Here is a 6,537-nt window from a genome sequence, read left to right as displayed (position 1 = left end):
CATGGACCAGCCCATTTACACTTTTGGTGCTTTAGTTCCTGGGAGCTCTGAGTGGTCCAGTTAGTTGATTGTTGTTCTCCCTACGGGGTTGCAATCCCCTTCAGTTCCTTCAGCCCTTCCCCTAACTCTTTTACTGGGGTGCCCGGGCCAACCGCTGAACTGAAAATGATTTTTTAATTATTTTTTGAACATTTTGCTCTTTGCCTGGACTGGATGAAACACATTCTTACTGTCTGGTGTAAGCCAGATATTTATTTCCCTCTGTCTGTCCTGCTTCTTATTTACTACAGGAGACTCAGGTACCCTAGCACTTTTGCTGTGATTTTACTTGTGACTTTTTAGTATATGTGCTTTTCCTGCATAAATAATACAGTTGGGAAATGTTTATGTATCTGCCTTGTCAGTTCATCTTTAACTATATACATTATTTACATTTGTTATAGCTATTAATGTATTAGTGCAGAAGGCTGTTATTGCAAATTTCTGTTTTTCCCCCATTCCCCTGTGTGTTAATTAAACACATTGTGAAGAATTGTTTTGATTTATTTATATTATTTAAGTGTGTTTAGCTGAATAATTTTTCAATAGCCTTCTGACATCATATTATCTATGCATAAGACATGTATTATTATGGCATCCTTTCATCAGCTTAAGTGTGGAAATCTTACCATTTATCACCCTTTTTTCTCTCATTTAGAACAGTCACATTTTATTTCCATGGTCACTAGGTCAATGCCAGGTGGAATTATACACTTTATTTCACTTCAAAACTGAGCTGTAAATAAACACTAGATGTAGTATTGTTTATATTTTTGTTCGCTATGATCTTTCCCCTTTTCTGGGGTTTCAATTTTTTCCTTATTTCTTCCTTTCTATTTAGGGAATTTCCTCTACGTGTTATTTTAAAGTCGGTGTGTGGAGATAAGCTTTCTCAGGGTTCCTTTATCTGTGGTTCTCTTAATATCACTTATGATATTACTTCGTGCATCAACAGATCCTGTCTTTGAGTACTTGAAAAGCACATTACCAATGTCCTTGGTGACTGTTGAAGGCAGCCCATCACCCTATGCTCTATCCATCACTCTGTCCTCTGTGGTGCTAAGAAGCTCACTGTCCTTCTTGTTGCTCTTCCACGGTGGCTGGAGTTTGTTCCTCCTTCATTGCTTTCAAGTGCTTTTCACTTCCAGATGTTGATTGTGGTACATCTCGGTGTACATCTCTTTGGGTTTGCTCTGTTCATTTTATTCACTTTTTTGGATCTCTAGATGTCCAGTAAAGTTTTATTCATCATTTCCTTTCATTTTCTTCTAGCTCTGTTCTTTTTTTCTTTTCCACCTGAATCCCCACTGGTGTTCGGTCATATTTATTTTCCATCTCATGAGCTCATTATTGCCTGATTGTAGTGGCTTAAAAGCTACACATTTGTGTACATTGTGGTGATTTAAAGTGATCCCTGTTACTCAGGCTTTCCCAATCTCAGGAATCTGGGTTCATTTTGAATGAGAATTTACCATGTGCTCTGCTTCCCAAATCAGAATGTTCTTGGTGCCCCTCCCCAGCACCAATTCTGCAGTATTCTTAATTATTTACTTTTCAAATTTCTCTACTTTTGCTTTCAAAGTATTATCTATTTGTGGGACATGCAAAGACTTGTATAATAAACTTAATTCAGTGTCTTTCTTAACTTTTGACTTTAAAAATATTTCCATGTATATCAACCCATATAGAAGCCTATCTATACATCCTGGAGAATTTCTTCAGACTTATCTTTTTTTTTCCGTTTTTTCTTTATTAACTTGAGTATTTCTTATTTACATTTCGAATGTTATTCCCTTTCCTGGTTTCTGGGCCAACATCCCCCTAACCCCTCCACCTCCCCTTGTATATGGGTGTTCCCCTCCCCATCCTCCCCCCATTACTACCCTCCCCCAACAATCACGTTCACTGGGAGTTCAGTATTAGCAGGACCAAGGGCTTCCCCTTCCACTGGTGCTCTTACTAGGCTATTCATTGCTACCTATGAGGTTGGAGCCCAGGGTCAGTCCATGTATAGTCTTTGGGTAGTGGCTTAGTCCCTGGAACAGACTTATCTTTAATTAATTAGTTAGTTAATTATATTTACAGGCAGAATCTCACTTCATAGCCCAGGCTGTATTGAACTCTTGACCCTCTTATCTCAATAGCACCACAATGCTCTAATTATAGGTTTATGTCAACAGGTGAATTCCGGATTTTGAATATACATTTTCAATGTCTACATTTTTGTTTTGAGAAATCCTTTATAATTCTTTTTCTAATGGTAATATCTTTTCAGTATACAATGTTTTTTACTTACATTTTGACTTTCTTTCAATGTACGTGAAATGTAAGTAAACAAAATAACCAATAAAAAATTAAAAACGAGAGTTTGAACACTGATCTAAAGCTAGACAACCATAGTATTTAAAGTCTATGGGGTCTATCGCTTTTCACTCACAATAAGTTGATTAGTGAGATTTATAGCTTTAAATTCTTAACTCACATTTAGTTGAAATTTACTTGTAACAATGTATAGCACTATCTTTGAAAATTTATCCCTCTCAAGAAGTTTGATTTTCTTATTCATATTGGTTGCCAGGGGCATCATCACCCTGTGGTTATCTTGTTTTGTTTGCTGGTACAGTTTTAATCCAAAAGCACAGATGGTTAAAACTCCCAAAGGATTCCATTTTTCCCCTCTCCTAGAGATTAAAGAGAGAGGGAGATTCTTTTTTATTCTAAATATCTGCTTCAAACACTATATATTCTTATGTGTAGATTGATTCTGTGTGATTTCTGCCTTTTAATGGGAGGTTCTTGTTTCAAGCTCTTTTTATCCTTTTAAAAATTAGTCTTTTTTTATGCTCCCTATGTAGTTATTAATGTACAAGGTTATATGTCACTATACTTGTTATAATTTTATTGACATTGTTGTTTCTCAGGCCACATTTGGATATTTTTAATTCATATAGATGCAGCTGTGTCTTTTGAAATGTGTTTGTCAGATTTGTAAAAAAATTTAGTTCTGATGTTATTTTTGGCAAGATAATCTTCTATTTTTCTGATTGTCAAAAACAAATGTTTTTCTCAATTTAAAGTACATTTATTTATTTATTTATTTATTGTGCATGCACGTGCATGTGTGAGTGTATGTGTGTGTGTATGCATGTGTGTGTGTGTGTGTGTGTGTGTTCATGCATATACTATGACTATATGTAGGGATGAGAGAACAACTTGTACAGGTTGATTCTCTCCTTCCACCACATGGGTTTCACAGATCAAACTGAGGCTATCTGGCTTTGTGGCATGCATGTTTATGGCCATCTTCCCTGCCTTTTTCTGTATTAATTTCCTTGTGAACTAAAAAATAACATGCTTAACTAGCAGGATGCAAACGAAATCAACATACAAAAATCATTAGTAATCTTTCTGTATATCAATAATAAACTTGCTGGAAAAAATCATGGAAAATACCATTCACAGCGGCCTGAAAATAAAATAATTAGTAGTAAATCTAGCTATAAATGTGAAAGACCTTTACAATCAAAAATGTTAAGATACCGAAGAAAGAAATAAAAGAAAATCAGAAAAAGGAAAGAGCCATGATTCAAAGCTACCAGAATTAGTGTTATAAAAATGGTTCATGGTTTACAGACACAATCAAATCCCTAAAAAATTCTAATATAATTCTTGCAATTAAAAAAATCAATCCAAAAATTTATATGGAGCCACAAAGACTCCAAATGGCTAAGTAGATCCAAATAAAAAAGAACAACATTGTAAGGATCACAGTACAAATATCAAATAATGCCAAAGAACCAGAGTAACCGAATATTTAGTACTAGCATAAAGCTAACACAGCTATGCAATAGAGTAGATGTCGTAGGAACAAACTCATACAGTTGTCATCTCTTAATTTTCAACAAAGATATCAAAAGTATATGATAGAAGAAGTCTAAATCCACAAGTAGAAGAATTAAATTAGCTTTATATCCCTTACCATAAGAAAAAATGAATTAAAAATGGATCAAAGACGGTAACGTTATTCTGAAACTTTGAAACTGCAAGAGGAAAACATGGGCCAAAACTTGAAAGATCTTGCTGAATTACCTAAGATACAATCCACAGACCACATAAAGCTCAAGAAGGACGACCAAAGTGTGGATACTTCAGTCCTTCTTAAAAGGGAGAACAAAAATATTCATAGGAGGGGATATGGAGACAGTTTGGAGCAGAGACTGAAGGAATGGCCATTCAGAGCCTGCCCAACCTGGGAATCTAGCCCATATACATACAGCCACCAAAACTAGATAATATTGATGAAGCCAATACATGTATGCTGACAGGAGCCGGATATAGCTGTTTTGGCACAGCCAGAGCATGTCAAATACAGAGGTGGATGCTAGCAGCAAACCATGGAACTGAGAACTGGGTCCCCGTTGGAGGAATTAGAGAAAGGACTGAAGGAGCTGAAGGGGCTTGCAACTCCATAAGAACATCAATGCCAACCAACCAGAGCTCTCAGGGACTAAAACACTACCCAAAGGCCCAGGGCTCCAGTTGCATAACAGAGGATGACCTTGTTGGGCACTAATGGGAGGAGAAGCCCTTGGTCCTGCCAAGGCTGGACTCCCCAATGTAGGGGAATGTTGGGGGGGTGGGGTGGAAAAGGGGGGGTGGTTGGGGATGGGGAACACTCTTATAGAAGAAGGGGAGGGGGATGGGATAGAGGGCTTGTGCCTGGGAAACCAGGGAAGGGAGTAACATTTGAAATGTAAATAAAAAATATGCAGAAAAAAAAAAGAACTCACAATGTTGTTAACCACTAAGCTATGTGTTCAGGATGTTACACAAATGTTTAACTGAATAACGAACCCGCAATTTCATTAAAATTTAAATAAAGAGGTTGTTAAAATTCTGTAAATGATTTAAAAAAAAAGAAGAAAGAACGATCTACGCAGAGCTAATTATATAGGAAGTAATCCCAAGAATGAGTGAGACAAATCAGACTGACAGGCATGAATGAAGTTTCCAAAAGAAGACGGCCCACCACTTTATATGATTACTTTACATTTCTAGTTTAAAAAGGCATAAAATTACATTTTGTAAGTGAAATAATATTTTTAGTTTGTTTTTAATTCCTGAGGAGTTTAATCTACTTTTCCTTGGAGTCATATTTCAGTCTGTACGGCTTCTCAATATAATTTAAATGCATTTCTTCCCAGCCCTTCTTCATCGACTCGAAGCGACATGTTTATCTTCTATTGCTAAGTTAGCTTCATGCATTTGATTTAGTCACTGAATTTTTCTATGTTTCAAATGTATACATTTGTACAATTGTTACAAGAGCATGCTTAATTGGTATGCTTTCAGGGATTGGTGGTTTTGAATACATCACAGTTAATCTTTAGCACCTAGTGATGATTTGTGGTTATAACATTGGAAGCTTCATCTTATCTTTTTAAACATTTATTATATATTGTCTTACACTGAACACCATTATTGGTTCAAATAATTAAAGTAAGCTTACTTATAAATAAGGATACACTTTGTAAACAAAATAAACACCATCGCTGAATAAAGACAGCAATACTTCACACCAAATGAACTGGGCTAGCTATTAGCAAACCTGATGGGTAAATAAATAAAATATAAATAATAAAAGATGAAAGCTGTTTCAAGAATAATAAAAGGTTACAATCATAAAGTAACCATCATGTGCCAGATGCTATTTTATTCTTTTGTTCCACTAATTAGTTAATTAATTAATTAATTCACTTCATAATCCTGAATGCAGCCTCCCCTGCTCTTCCTGGTCCCCTTCACACAGCTCCTTCCCTACCCCCTGTCTCCTTCTCTGAGAAGGGAGAGTCCCCTCTGGGTATCAACTTACCCTGGCACCTCAAATAACTGGAGGGCTAGGCACATCCTCTCCCACTGAGGTCAGACAAGGTGGTCCAGTTAGGGGAACAGTATCCACAGGCAGGCAACAGAGTCAGGGACAGCCCCAACTCCAGTTGTAGGGGGTCTCGAATAAAGACCAAGCTGCACATTGGCTACATATACACAAGGAGTAATGGTGGGGAGACCTAGGTACAGCACATGTATGATTTTTGGTTGGTGGTTAAGTCTCTGGGATCCCCCAATGGTCCAGATTACTTGACTTTGTTGGTGTTCCTGTTGTGTTCCTATCCCTTCCAAGTCCCTCAATCCTTCCTACAACCCCTTGTCTGTGGGTCTTTGGATCTGTTTTGGTCAGCTGCTGGGTGCAGCCTCTTAGAGAACAGTTATGCTAGGCTCCTGTTTGCAACCATGTGCTCTTTTAAATCACGTTTTATGCTAACTTATTTACTGTGTCAGATCCATGAGGAAGATGATATCAACCTAATTTTTATATGTAAAAACGACATGGGATAATAACTTGTAAAAAAAAAATAAAAAAACCCCAAACAAATGAACAACAACTACAAAAAAAACCCAAAACCAACTCCCCAAAACCCACATTGCTCTTTCAGTAAA

This window comes from Rattus rattus, chromosome 5, assembly GCF_011064425.1.
Source record: "Rattus rattus isolate New Zealand chromosome 5, Rrattus_CSIRO_v1, whole genome shotgun sequence".
Classification (NCBI taxonomy): domain Eukaryota; kingdom Metazoa; phylum Chordata; class Mammalia; order Rodentia; family Muridae; genus Rattus; species Rattus rattus.
The sequence above is the reverse complement of the archived record's forward strand: the minus strand, read 5'-3'. Positions refer to the sequence as shown.